Below are 15,479 nucleotides of genomic sequence, written 5' to 3'. Positions count from 1 at the left end.
GAACAAGAGACTGGTTTCAAATAGGAAAAGGAGTACGTCAAGAATGTATAGTATCACCCTCCTTATTTAACTTATATGCAGAGGACATCATGAGAAGTGCTGGGCTGGAGGAAGCACAAGCTGGAATCAAGTTTTCTGGGTGAAATATAAATAATCTCAGATATGCTAATGACACCTCCCTTTCAGCAGAAAGTGAAAAATAACTAACCAGAACCGCATGATGACATTGAAAGCGGATAGGGAAAAAATCGCTTAAATCTCAAGTGGGGAAACAGTGGAAACCGTTGCTCACTATTTCTTAGGCTCCAAGATTGCTGCAGATGGTGATTGACACCATAAAATTAAAAGACGCTTACTCCTTGGAAGGAAAGTTATGACCAGCCTAGTCAGCATATCAAAAAGCAGACGCATTAATTTACCAACAAAGGTCCATCTAGTAAAGGCTATGGTTTCTCCAGTGAGCATGTATGGATATGAGAGTTGTACTATAAAGAAATCTGAGTGCTGAAGAAATGATGCTTTTGAACTGTGGTGTAGGTGAAGACTCTTGAGAGTCCCTTGGACTACAGGGAGATCCAAAATGTCCATCCTAATGGAGATCAGTCCTGGGTATTCAATGGAGTGATTGATGTTGAAGATGAAATTGCAATACTTTGGCCACCTGATGCGATTAAGTGACTCACTGGGAAATTTCCTGAGGCTGTGAAATATTGAGGGCAGGAAGAGAAAGTGATGACAGAGGATGAGATAATAGGATAGCATACCAACTCAATGGACATGAGTTTGCATAAACTCAAGGAGTTGGTAATGGACAAGGTGGCCTGGTATGCTATGGTTAATGGGTTGCAAAGAGTCGGATATGACTGAGTGATTGAAGTGAGCATAACATATAATTTAAATAAGCAGAGTGACAATATGCAGCCTTGTCATAATCCTTTCCCTAATTGGAAGCAGTCTGTTGTTTTCCATCCGGTTCTCACTGGTGCTTCTTGATCTGCATACAGATTTCCTAGGAGGCAGGTCGGGCGATCTGCTGTTCCTATCACTTTAAGAATTTTCCATCATTTGTTGTGATCCACACAGACAAAACGTTTGTTATAAACAATGAAGTAGAAGAATATGTTTATTTTTTTGCTTGTTACTGGAACTGTCTTGTTATTTTCATGATCCCACAAATTTTGGATATTTGATTTGTGGTTCCTCTTACCGAGTACTTAAACACTGGACATACTGATTTATACCTGGAGCCCTGAGGGAAAATCAGTGCCACTTGCTCATGGTCATATTTCCCACCAACACGAAGGTGACACTAGATCTTCAGCATCATTAACGTTTCTATGAAGTTCTGGGAAATGAGTTCTTTAAAAACAAACAAGTAAACAGGCAAGAAAACAAAGGTGAAACACTTGAAAACTGACTGGGTCATATACAGAAATTTCTGTCCCACTTCTCTGAGGTCTACTTTGTCTATCTACTTATTTCTCCATCTTTAGCTGTTAAAAGGAGATAAAGAAGGGAAATTCTGTTGTTATTTGTTTAATAAAAAATGAGCTTCACTGAATTATAAGGTAGGTCAGGTTTCGAGGTTTACCTTTTCCTTTAATTTGTATCTGCCTTGCTGTGATCATGAGAGTCCAAAATATTTTAACCATTTCTCATTCACAATGGTATTTCAGGAATTTCAGAAAGATTCGCTGGAACAAAGAGCCTGTATAATTTATTTTGTGTTGAAAGAGATGCAAGAAAATCATGGATAATAGTTTTATTCATTGTATACATCTAACAGTGCAGTAGGAAATGGCCACAGAAAGTAACTATCTTGTATAGTAAATCCCATGAACAGAGGAGCCTGGTGTTCTACATTCCATTTCGTTGCAGAGTTGGACAAGACTGAACATACAAACAAGCATGTAGCTTAGAGTCAGATGCAATTGTGTTCTATATATTATCTCATAGGACTTTGTGTCACTCACACTGAAGTGCTTAACATTTTTCTACATTATCTCTGTGACTTTATTAAAGTCCGCTGGTTGTTTCTTTACCTTCAAAAAAGGAGAAAAAGAAGAAGAAAGAAATGAAAATATATCGTATGTAGAGAGTCTTATGCTTCTTTTTCTCCATCCAAGATTTGAAACTTCTTTCCTAGTATATGAAATAAAGACACTGTTTTGACTTGATAGAAATTGGTCCACTGGGACGTTTCTTCCCTATTTGGGAATGATAAACTCTAATTTAAGTTTTCCCTTGTCTAGACCAGTAAGGAGCACAACGGAAAGATCTGGCACTGAGAGGAAATGATAATCTTGATACCCATATATATCTCTTCCTGTCTAGAAACAGGCTGCTTTAGGCATTGAACAGGTCTGTCGTAGAACAAAAGAACCCCAAGAACTTTGCAACCCCACATATGTGTGGCTTTGTGTGCTGCCTTTCCCATGCTGTCTCATCATTTTTAAAGTCATATGTGAAAGGGGTTATTAGTTCCATCGTATTACCCACTTCTTTCCATAGCAAGAGTGAGCATATTCCTCATATTCTTTCCCACGAGTTACATGACCTTTGCCAAGCATTTATCAGGAAGGCTGAGACTCCCTTTTCTGAAGGTGTTCTCAGTATTAGTGAAGCCTTTTTAGCATATTTGTCTGTTTCACACTTTAATGAGATTGATAAGAGGTCATGAGGGTTGTTCAGTTGCCTTCATGAGCAACAGATAAGTACTTATGGAGGCACCTGATGCTCAGGGGAACATGGAGATGATGTCAGCAAGAAGAAAGGATGGGCTCCACAGTGATATATTTGAAGGCCTCAGTCACAGTGGGTGAGACTACTCATTGCTACAGTAAAAGAGAAGTGGATGGCAAGGAAGTTATAAGCATTCACCTCATGAGCCTAAGGCAGAAGTTTGAATGTCTGGTTTAGATTTGAGATCAAGCTGATTCATCCCCACTAGGCTGGGTATCGATGAGTGGATAGAGTCAATGAGAACTTGCTGAGAGGAAAAAAAAAAAAAAAAATATATATATATATATATATATATATATATATTTCTGTAATACAAGTGAACTACTTTCATGGTTGCTGAATTCTTATCAGAACTTCCTCCACACTACTATATCAGTCAGCCATCTCATGGACTCATCCTTCTGGGTTGTCCCACAGCAGCAGTTTTGCATGCCTTGCTTCATGTAATGAGCTTCAACTGGTTATCTGTTCTCCATATGATAATATACATGTTTCAGTGTTTCATGCTTCAATGCTATTCTTTCCTAGTATCCCACCCCCGCCATATCCCACATAGTCCCAAATTCTTTTCTTTATATAAATGTCACTTTTATTGTCTCGCTTATAGAATCATTGATACCTTTTTCTAATTTTCATATATAAGGTTTCATATACTGTGTTGGTGTTTCTCTTTCTGGCTTGCTTCCCTCTGTATAATAGGCTGCAGTTTCATCCACCTCATAGCACTGACTCAAACATGTCCCTTTTTTAATAGCTGAATATTCCATTGTGTATATGACAGCATCATCCTTATCCATTGATCTTCGAACTGGACATCAAGGTTGTTTCAATTTCCAAGCTATAGTAAATAGTGCTGCATTTAACTCTGGAGTACATATGATTCATTGAATTCTAGTTGTCTTGATCTGTATGCCCAGAAGTGGGATCACTGGGTCATATGGTAAATCTATTTCCGTTTATTTTTTTTTGTAAGTAATCTCCACACTGGCCTCCATAGTGCCCATACTAGTGTGCCTTCCCACCAACAACGTAAGAAGGTTCCCTTTCTCCGCTCCCTTTTCATCATTGCTGGATTGTAGAGTATTTTGATGGTAGTTTTTGATGGTAGTTTTTTGACCAGTGTAAAATGGTACCTCACTGTAGTATTGATTTGAGTTTCTCTGATAATGAGTGATGTGGAACAGATTTTCCGATGTTTGTTAGACATCTGTATGTATCCTTTGGAGAAATCTCTTTAGATTTTGTCCCACTTTTTGATTGGATTGCTTATTTTTCTGGTATTGAACTGCATGAGCTGCTTGTATATTTTGGAGATTAATTTGATGTCAGTCACTTTTTTTTACAATTATTTTCTCCCATTTGGAAGGCTGCCATTTCACCTTACTTATTGTTTCCTTCATTGTGTAAAACTTTTAAGTTTAATGATGTCCCATGTTTGTTTTTGTTTTTATTTCTGTCACTCAGGAAGGTCACAGAGAATCATACTGTGATTTGTTTTAGAGTCTGTTCTGCCTATGTTTTCCTCTGAGAGTTGCATAGTTTCTATACTTATGTTTATTTCTTTAATCCATTTTAAGTGTATTGTTGTATAGGGTGGTAGTATGCTTTTTAGCACCATTCTTTTACAGTTGTTGACCATTTTCCCAAGCAGCGCTTTTTAAAGTGGTTGTCTCTCCTCCATTATATATTTTTGCCTCCTTGTCAAAGATAAAGTGTCCATACGTGTGTGGATATATCTCTGGGCTTTCTATATTGTTCCATTGATCTGTATTTTTGTATTGTGCAGGTACCTTTCTTTCTTGATGACTGTAGCTCTGTAGTATAACCTGAAGTCAGGCAGGTTGATTCCACTATATCCATTCTTCTTTTTCAAGATTGCTTTGGCTATTAGAGGTTGAAATTGTTTGATCTTGTTTTGTGGAAACAACAACAACAGCAATAACACTGGTAGATAGCGGTGAACCTATTGTGTTTTGGCTAGTGTACTCATTTTCACATATTGATTCTTCTGATCTAAGAACCTGACAAATTTCTCTGTCTGTTTCTATTATCTTTATTTCTGCAGTCTTTTAGGTTTCGATATATAGATTCAGGTCTTCTGTTTCTTTAGATAAATTTATTCCTAAGTACTTTATACTTCTCTTTGCAGTGGAGAATGGGATTTTTCCCATTAAAATTCTGAAGCATTATCAGTTAATGGGTCAGAGAGTACTTTAACAGTTTCCTTTCCCTGAGAACCTGGGTATGAACTGTAGGTTTCTTTTGAACTTGAAAGCTTATTTTCAAGAGGCAGTGGTGTATGTCTTTTCAAGGTTTGCTGTAACAGCATGCCATAAAGCAGGTAGCTTCAATAAATGTTTTCTCATATTTCCAGGATCTAGCCAGTAATCAAAGGGTTACCAGATTTGCTTTCTTCTGAGGCCTCTTTTGGATGGTGACACATCATGATATGGCTTTGTCTTCACATATAAATGTCTTTGTGTTTTTTGTTTCTGCTCTCCTTTCCTGATAAAAACCTTGTCCTGTATATCAAAATATCTACCTGAAAACCCTGTTGGCAAAAGGTTCAGAAAGAAATTACACATTGCTCATAATTTTGACTCTGTACAAAGTACAGTAAGTTCAGTTCAGTCTCTCAGTCATGTCCGACATTTTTGACGCCATGAATCACAGCATGCGAGGCCTCCCCGTCCATCACCAACTCCTGGAGTTCACTCAAACTCATGTCCATCGAGTCGCTGATGCCATCATTTTCAAAATACACATTTTGAGAGAACAACATTATTCTACAATATTGATTTTCTTCTTTTCACTTGTTACTGGTCTATACTAATCTGTTTCCGAGTGTTCATCCCACTAATCAGATCTACCCAATTGAGAATGCAGATTCTTAAGAAAAAGGGGTTCTTTGGGACTAATACGATTGTAAACAAGACTCAGAGTTTCTTGCCAATCTCCATATCCTATCCATAAAGGCATTAGATAAAGAAAAAAAATTATTTTGTATAATTATTAAACCAAACTGTGATGCACATGTACAAACTACAAAATTGATGTAAAGTCAAAACACTATATATTATATACGTATACTAGCAAAATATGATATATGTATACTAGCAAATTAGTTCATTACAATATTTCCAAAGTTATAAGTATTCTTCAAATAGACCTGATTACATCTGTCACAGTAATTTGGTCCTTAACTAGCTTGATAATCAGGGTAGCCATCAGGTTTTGCCAATTTGTTTGTATTATTATCACTATTTTAAATTTATTTATTTTAATTGGAGGCTGATTAGTTTACAATATTGTATTGGTTTTGCCATACACTGACATGAATGCGCCTCGGGTTACATATGTTCCCCATCTTGACCCCACACCCACCTCTCTCCCCATCCCATCCCTCTGGTTCATCCCAGTGAACCAGCTAATTTGTTTTATACTGGAAAATGATAAACTTCTCATGTACACATGAGAGAAAGTGGTTTTGAAATGAGGCACTCTCTCATCCACCTAACTGAGACATAAGATGGTACTGCTAACAAATGCCTATTATTAGACTAAGTTATTTCCAAAGATTGGGGTTTAAATACTAGAGGTTTTCATTGCAGAGTAATGCAAGATGTGTGGCTTATGCTTTTAATTACAGCAAACTCCTCAGCTTTCAACACAGCTCACTTAGAGGAAAGGTAAATGAGGGTTGTGATTAGGTGTTGCAAATATCTTGCTGTCAGATCCTGTTATTGACGTAAGGTCACGGTCAGGTAATACTGTTTCTGTAAACCTGTACTGAAGCAAATATCAATCCATAACCTAAAAGGAAATATCCTAAAATGACTTTCATCATCCAACATCCTGATTACGAGGAGGGTTTCCCTCTGAAGGCTGGTTATCCTGTCTGGGCGCAGGCTAGATCTCAACGTCTGGTCTTGGTTCTTCCATCAGTGCTCAGTCCCAGCTGAAGGGGAAGCTGTCTGTTCTCCGTGTCCTTCTCTTTCCAAGGTTCTCATACATTGTCCAGTCGTTTTAATGAGGGAGTCATGTGCCCGAAACACAGTTGGCCCTCGGTATCATCACACTATCCAAAAGGTGGCTGGGTGTCATAGACTGTTACCCCTATGGTTTGCCACAACCATTAGGTCATGGAGGTGAGCATCAGACGTTGGTTACTTCTTTGAACCCTGGTAAAGGCCATTGAATGGCTCCATCAAAGGATCTGGGCCTCTGAAATACATAGCCTTTTGCCTGTCCTGAAGTTCTACCTTTCACTACCCGGCCCTAGGATAGATGGCCTAGAAGGTCCTGAGCAATGGGAGCGACATATATTCTACTACACACCATTGAGAGTGTGACTGTGGTTGGAGTTGTATTTCCAACTTCATTAATAATCTTGAGCTAAGATCTGCAGATCCATGTCCGTCCTGTCTCTATTAGAACATCTTTCTTGAAGAAATATTTGACCTACGATACAAGTTGGTAAATTGAACAATCGTGCTCGATTTTGAATAAGCTCAGATAGCAATTTTCAACTCACTTTTCCTAAATTCACATATTTTAACTAAAACCAGCAGGTGATTAAAGTTTCTGTTACCTTGTAACTGAAATATTTCACTTACCATCATGTTCTCAAGGACTAAAATATTACAAATGGTGGAACCATTTATTTGATCACTGCTTGAGGTACAGTTGACTTGTAATATTGCTTTAAGAAATTTTATTTTATAAAAATTATACAATCTTATCTTAATTTTTGTAATATATCAAAATGAATGACACTTATGTGTACATAAATCCCTGAATTTTTAGACTTCCTTCACATTTAGGTCATCAAAGAGCACCAAGTAGAATTCTTTTATTTTCTTTACTCCTTTTTCATAATTTAGTTTAAAAAATTAAGTGGACGATAATCATAATCGAATATTGGGATGGTTTTTGTAATATACACATATTAATGACCCATAATTATACAAGGAGAAGGTCAATTAGCATTAAAGAAAGCCAGTGCCAAAGAATGTTCACACTACCACACAATTACAATCATCTTACACACTAGCAAAATAACGATCGAAATTCCCCAGACTAAGCTTCAACAGTACATAAACCATGAATTTCCAGGTATTCAAGTTTGATTTTTGAAAGGCAGAGGAACCAGAAATTAAATTATCAACAGCTTTTGGATCAGCAACACAGGAAGAGAGTTCCAGAAGAAAAAATTCTACTTCTGCATCGTTGACTACCCCAAAGCCTTTGACTACGGGTCACAACAAACTATGGAAAATTCCTCAAGAGATGATAATACCAGACCACCTGACCTGCCTCCTGAAAAGTCTGTGTGCAGGTCAAGACGCAAGTTAGAACTGGAAATGGAAAGACAATCTGAATCCAAAGGGAAAGAAGTAAGTCAAGGCTGTATACGGATATGCTGCGTATGTAAATTATATGCAGATTACATCATGAGAAATGCCAGGTTGCATAAACAGACGCTAGAATCAAGATAGCCAGGTGAAATATCAATAATCTCTTATCTGGAGATGGAACCAAGTTTATGGCAGAAAGGGAAGACGAACTAAAGAGCCCCTTGATGAAAGTGAAAGTGGAGAGTGAAATAGGTGACATAAAACTCAAAATTCAGAAAACAATGATCATGGCAACTGGTCCCATCACTTCATGGCAAATAGAAGGGGAAACAATGGAAAGAATGAGAGTTGTTTTTTTTTTTTTGGCCAGGGGTGGGATTTGGGGAGTGGAGGTGTATTCAAAATCACAGCAGATTGGGAATGCAGCCGTAACATTAAAAGATGCTTTCTCTTTGGAAGAAAAATATGACCAAACTAGACAGAATATCAATCATCAGAGAGATTATTTTCCAAAATATTTCTGTCTAGTCAAAGTTAAGGTTTTTCCAGGAGTCATGTATGGATTGCAGATTTGGACTATAAAGAAAGCCAAAGAATTGATGCTTTTGAATTGTGATAATGGAGAAGTGGCTTGAGAGTCTTTTGGATGGCAAGGAGATCCAAGGAGTCCATCCTAAAGGAAATCAGTCCAGAACACTCATTTGAAGACCTGATGTTGAAGCTGAGACCCAATATTTTGGCCACATGGTGTGAAGAACTGATTCATTTTTATAAGACCTTGATGCTGGGCAAAGTTCAAGGTGGGAGGATAACAGTAGACAGAAGATGAGAAGACTGGAGAGCATCACCGACTTAATGAACATGAGTTTTAGTAAACTCGATGAGTTGGTGATGGACACGGAGAACTGGCATGCTGCAGTGCATAGGGTCACAAAGATTTGTCAATGACTGAGCCACTGAACTGCACTGAACTGAGCATGGCTCTACCCATCAGAACAAGAACCAGTTTCCCTTAGTCAGTCGTTCCCATCAGGAAGCTTCCATAAACTCTTGACCTTATCCATCAGAAGTCAGATCGAATGAAAACCATAATCTCAGAAAGCTAGCCAAACTGATCACATGGGATACAGCCTTGTCTAACTCACTCAATGAAACTATGTGTCATGCTTGTAGGGCCACCCAAGATGGACGGGTCATGGTAATGGGTTCTGAAAAATCGTGGTCCTTGGAGAGGGAATGGAAAACCTCTTCAGTATTCCTGCCTGAAGAACTCCATGAGCAGCATGTAAAGACAAAATATAACATACTGAAAGACAAACTCCAAGGTTGGTAGCTGCCCAATATGATATGGGAGATCAGTGCAGAAGAAACTCCAAAAAGAATGACGCGATGGAGCCAAAGCCAAAACAGTACCCAGTTGCAGATGTGACTAGTGATGGAAGAAAACCCCGATGTTGTAAAGAGCAAGATTGCATAGGAACTTTAAAGGTTAAGTCCATGAATCAAGGAAAATAGGAAGGGGTCAAAACAGCGATGTCAAGAGTGAACATTGACATTTTAGGGATCAGTGAACTAAAATGGATGGAATGGATGAATTTAACTCAGATGACCATTATGTCTATTACAGTGGGAAAGAATCCCTCAGAATAAACGGAGTAGCAATTAGAGTAAACAAAAGAGTCTGGAATATAGTATTTGGTGGCAATCTGAAAACCGACAGAATGATCTCTGTTTCTTTCCAAGGGAATCCATTCAATAGCACAGTAATCCAAGTCTGCCCTGACCAGTCATGCTGAAGTAGCTGAATTAGAATGATTCTATGAAGACCTACAAGACTTTCTAGACGTAACAGACAAGAAAAATGACTTTTCCATCACAGGGAATAGAATGCAAAAGTAGAAAGTCAAGAGATACCAGGGGTAACAGGAAAATTTGGCCTTAGATTACAAAATGAAGTCTTCCAAATGTTAACAGACATTTTCCAAGAGAACACACTGCTCATGGCAGGCACCCTCTTCTGGGAACACGAGCGAATACTACAAATATACCTCATCATATGGTTAATACTGAAGTCAGATTGACTTTTTCTTCACAGCCAAAGATGCAGAAGATCTGTAGGGTCAGCAAAGCAAGACTGGGAGTGGACAGTGGCTCAGGACACGAATTCCTTATTGCCAAAGCAAGAGTTAAATTGAAGAAAGTGTGGAAATCCACTAGATCATTCAGGTATGTCCTACATGAAATCGCTTATGATTACACGGTGAAAGTGACAAATAGATTCAAGGGATTAGATCTGATACAAAGAATGCCTGATGAACTATTGACAGAGGATTTTGACATTGTACAATAGGCAGTGATCAAGACCCTCCTCAAGAAAAATACATAAAGGCAAAATGGTTTGCTGAAGATGCCTTACAAATAGATGAGAAAATAAGCTAAATCAAAGGAAAAATTTAAAGATAGAACAATCTGAATGCAAAGATCCAAGGAATCGGAAGGAGTGATAAGAAAGCCTTCTTCAATGATTAATGGTAAGAAATAGAGGAAAATAAGGGAATGGGAAAGACTAGAGACCTCTTCAAGAAACTTAGAGATACCAAGGAAGCATTTCATGCAGAGATGTTCAACATAAAGGACAGAAATTGCATGTACCTCAATGAAGCGGAAGATATTAAGAAGAGGTGGCAAGGTTACACAGAAGAACTATATTAACAGAATCTTCATGACCCAGATAACCTCGATGATGTGACCACTCACCTAGAGCCAGTCCTCTTGGAATGTGAAGTCAAGCCATCCTTATGAAAATTCACTATGAACAAAACTAGTGGAACTGATGAAATTCCAGTTCAGCTATTTCATAGCCTGAAAAATGATAGTCTCTAAGTGCTGTACTCAGTATGCAACGAATTTTGAAAGCTAAACAGTGACCACAGGACAGGAAACATTCAGTTTTTATTCCATTCCAAAGAAAGGCAATTCCACAAACTGTTCCCACTGGGAAATACATGGGGAAAGAGTGGAAACAGTGTCAGACTTTATTTTTTGGCCTCCAAAATCACTGTGGATGCTGATTGCAGCGACGAAATTAAAAGACGCCTACTCCTTGGAAGGAAAGTTATGACCAACATTTATAGTATATTAAAAAGCAGAGACATTACTTTGCCAACAAATGTTCGTCTAGTCACAGCTATGGTTTTTCCAGTGGTCATGTATGGATGTGAGAGTTGGACTGTGAAGAAAACCGATTTCCAAAAATTGATGCTTTTGAACTGTGGGGTTGGAGAAGACTCTTGTGAATCCCTTGGACTGCAAGGAGATCTAACCAGTCCATTCTAAAGGCGATCAGTCCTGGGTGTTCCCTGGAAGGACTATGCTAAAGCTGAAACTGCAATACTTTGGCCACCACATTCGACGACTTGACTCACTGGAAAAGACACAGATGCTGGGAGGGTTTGGGGCAGGAGAAGACAGGGACGACAGAGAATGAGATGGCTGGATGGCATCACCTACTCGATGGACATGAGTCTGAATGAACTCCGGGAGTTGGTGATGGACAGAGAGTATTGGCGTCCTGTGATTCATGGGGTAGCCAATGTCGGACACGACTGAGGGACTGAACTGAACTGATACTTTTACATTGGAGAAGGAAATGGCAACCAACTCCAGAATTCTTGCCTGGAGAATCCCAGGGAGAGCGGAGCCTGGTGGACTGCCGTCTATGGGGTTGCACAGACTCGGACACGACTGAAGCGACTTCGCAGCAGCAGCATACATTTACATGCAAATATAGTGATACCAGTATTACTCCATGATACTTGTATTTTTTATTTCACTCTGTGAAATCTGGATTCTATTTTTCATATGTGAAATGTGGAATTCTCTATTACTCATGTATGAAAATCTGCATGATGGTTTTTTGGCATTTAATGTGGAATTCTGTATATTACCCATATGGAAATCTTGGCAGGCATTGGTTCTCTGAAGATATGCAGAACCAGTATGGATTAGGATTGATCTCTCTTGCACAAATGAAATTAGGGGCCCACTGTTTCTTCATCAAGTTTAGAGTTTGTTGTATTTCTCAAATATATATCAAAACAGAATTTTGTCCATGAAATGTGAAATGCTCCTTATTGACTCTATTCAATCCTAGGTGACAATTCTCCACTTTGAAAGTTGCACACCTCTATATTTCATACTGGAGATCAGAATGGAGACTTCCTTTGGAGAAATATGGAAATCTCTAAATTTGATATGAAGAACTTGTTTTTCAGCTACCGAAACACTTATGATCCCTTTTTGCTATGTTCCCTGTGCCTCTGAACATTTGTGTGTACATGCGTGGGTAGACATGGCTGTATTTGTGTGTTTCTGTATGTGGCTGTGTGTCTAACTACAGCCGAAGTAGAAAAGCAGGTGAGAGATCACGAGACATGCAGCAAGCAGACGGAGGCATGTGGTGTCCACAGAGTGGGGAAGACTGGCCCATGCATCTTTGAGATGCTCCTGTTCAGCATAGGAATGAGGAAAGGATGGCCAGTGACAATTCAGGAAAGTGGGTCCACAAATCTGGGTTTACGTCAAGAGACATAAAGAAACTCACAGTTTGTGCCACGTTGATGTGTGTATTTCTACCAAGAAGCAGATGGGAAGCTTTGAAAACTCACCCAATGTAAATTCAATGGTGTGGGTATTTTAAAGCATAGCCTTTGGACCCCTTAGTCTATGGGATGTGGGGTATCCTGTGGAAATGGTGGGTATGGCTATAACAGGATCCAAGACTTTAAAGAGGTCAAGGTCCTTCCGAAACGAACAGAGACTGGAAGGAGGAGGAACAGAAAGATAGCCTACTGCACTGGAGAATTTTTACACATTAGAGAAAGGCCCTGGCCTACTGCTGTTTCAGACCTGTCCATCAGACAGCATACTCCCTCTCTGATGTGGCCAATGATAGCATCATGTGAGACAAATGACATGATCATGTAGACTCCTTCACTGTGAAACCACAGGCATCCTCGGATACAGTGTGTGAGCATGCAATCCATCCAGGTGCTCCTTGCATAACTGGTGGTGTAGAAAGGTGAAAAAAGTGCAACTGTGGGGTATATGATTTTTCCCCTTTACTAGTGTGTGCCTTTGAGGGAGTAAAGATGGCCAAATAGAAGGGTATTCACTTATCTTTTCCTGAGAGTGCTCCAAAATTGCAGCTTGCTACTGAATGTTGATGGACAAGAGAATGTCAAGTTCCACCAAAAAGATGTACACCATGTCCAGAGGGGGCGGAGAAGTCCCAAGAAGACTGTTCAGTTCAGTTCAGTTCAGTCGCTCAGTCGTTTCCGACTCTCCGCGACCCCATGAATCACAGCATGCCAGGCCTCCTTGTCCATCATCAACTCCCGGCGTACACTCAAACTCATGTCCACAGACTCGGTGATGCCATTCAGCCATCTCATTCTCGGTTGTCCCCTTCTTCTCCCGCCCCCAACCTTTCCCAACATCAGAGTCTTTTCCAGTGAGTGAACTCGTCGCATGAGATGGCCAAAGTATTGCAGTTTCAGCTTTAGCATCAGTCCCTCCAATGAACACCCAGGATTGATCTCCTTTAGAATGGACTGGTTGGATCTCCTTGAGGTACAAGGGACTCTCAAGAGTCTTCTCCAACACCACATTTCAAAAGCATAAATTCTTCGGCGATCAGCTTTCTTCACAGTCCAACTCTCACATCCATACATGACCACGGGAAAAACCATTGCCTTGACTAGATGGACCTTGGTTGGCAAAGTAATGTCTCTGCTTTTTAATATATTATCCAGGTTGGTCATAACTTTCCTTCCAAGGAGCAAGCGTCTTTTAATTTCATGGCTGCAATCAGCATATACAGTGCTTTTGGAGCCCAAAAAAATAAATTCTGACACTGTTTCCACTGTTTTTCTATGTATTTCCCATGAAGTGATGGGACCAGATACCATGATCTTTGTTTTCTGAATGTTCAGCTTCAAGCCAACCTTTTCACTCTCCTCTTTCACTTTCATCAAGAGGCTTTTGACTTCCTCTTCACTTTCTGCCATAAGGGTAGTGTCATCTGCATATCTGAGGTTATTGATATTTCTCCCAGCAATCTTGATTCCAGCTTGTGCTTCTTCCAACCCAGAGTTCCTCAGGATGTACTCTGCATATAAGTTAAATAATCAAGGTGACAATATACAGCCTTGACGTGCTACTTTTCCTATTTGGAACCAGTCTATTGTTCCATGTCCAGTTCTGAATGTTGCTTCCTGACATGCATGCAGGTTTCTCAAGAGGCAGATCAGGTGGTCTGGGATTCCCATCTCTTTCAGAATTTTCCACAGTTTCTTGTGATCCACACGGTCAAAGGCTTTGGCATAGTCAATGAAGCAGAAATAAATGTTTTTTCTGGAACTCTCTTGCTTTCTCCATGATCCAGCGGATGTTGACAATTTGATCTCTGTGCCTCTGCCTTTTCTAAAACCTGCTTGAACATCTGGGAGTTCACGGTTCACATATTGCTGAAGCCTGGCTTGGAGAATTTTGAACATGACTTTACTAGCTTGTGAGATGAGTGAAATTGTGCGGTAGTTTGACCATTCTTTGGCATTCACTTTCTTTGGGATTGAAATGAAGACTGACCTTTTCCAGTCCTGTGACCACTGCTGAGTTTTCCAAATTTCCTGGCATATTGAGTGCAGCACTTTCACAGCGTCATCTTTCAAGATTTGAGATAGCTCAACTGGAATTCCATCACCACCACTAGCTTTGTTCATAGAGATGTTTCTAAGGCCCACTTGACTTCACATTCCAAGATGTCTGGCTCTAGGTCAGTGATCACGTTATCGGGACTATCTTGCTCGTGAAGATCTTTTTTGTACAATTATTCTCTGTATTCTTGCCACCTCTTCTTAATATCGTCTGCTTCTGTTATGTCCCTATCATCTCTGTCCTTTATCGAGCCCATCTTTGCATGAAATGTTCCCTTGGAATCCCTAATTTTCTTGAAGAGCCCTCTTGTTTTTCCTATTCTGTTGTTTCCCTCTATTTCTTTGCATTGATCACTGAGGAGACTCTAGGAGTGGCGAAATCGTGTTTAGAAGCAATGTCTTCCAGCCATACTCAGAGGACGCACAGAAAACATTTGATGCACCGATACACAGAGACTGACAGACCCAGAGTCAGACCTGTGTTTCAATGAATGAGTGTCTCCTGCAGAGGCATTGGTCAGCAGTGGCCTGACAGGGGAGAGGGTCTCTGGCTGCTACAGACCTGGGTCATGCAGTTTATGGCATATGCCCTCTTGGAAGAGTTTGCCATTCAATCCGCAATAAAGCCAGCTAGCAGACATCCACAAATTGAAAAATAATTATT

Source organism: Moschus berezovskii, chromosome Y (genome assembly GCF_049115385.1).
Source record: "Moschus berezovskii isolate FMDL1 chromosome Y, NW_MosBer_1.0, whole genome shotgun sequence".
Taxonomy (NCBI): Eukaryota; Metazoa; Chordata; class Mammalia; order Artiodactyla; family Moschidae; genus Moschus; species Moschus berezovskii.
This window is presented reverse-complemented; position numbering follows the sequence as displayed.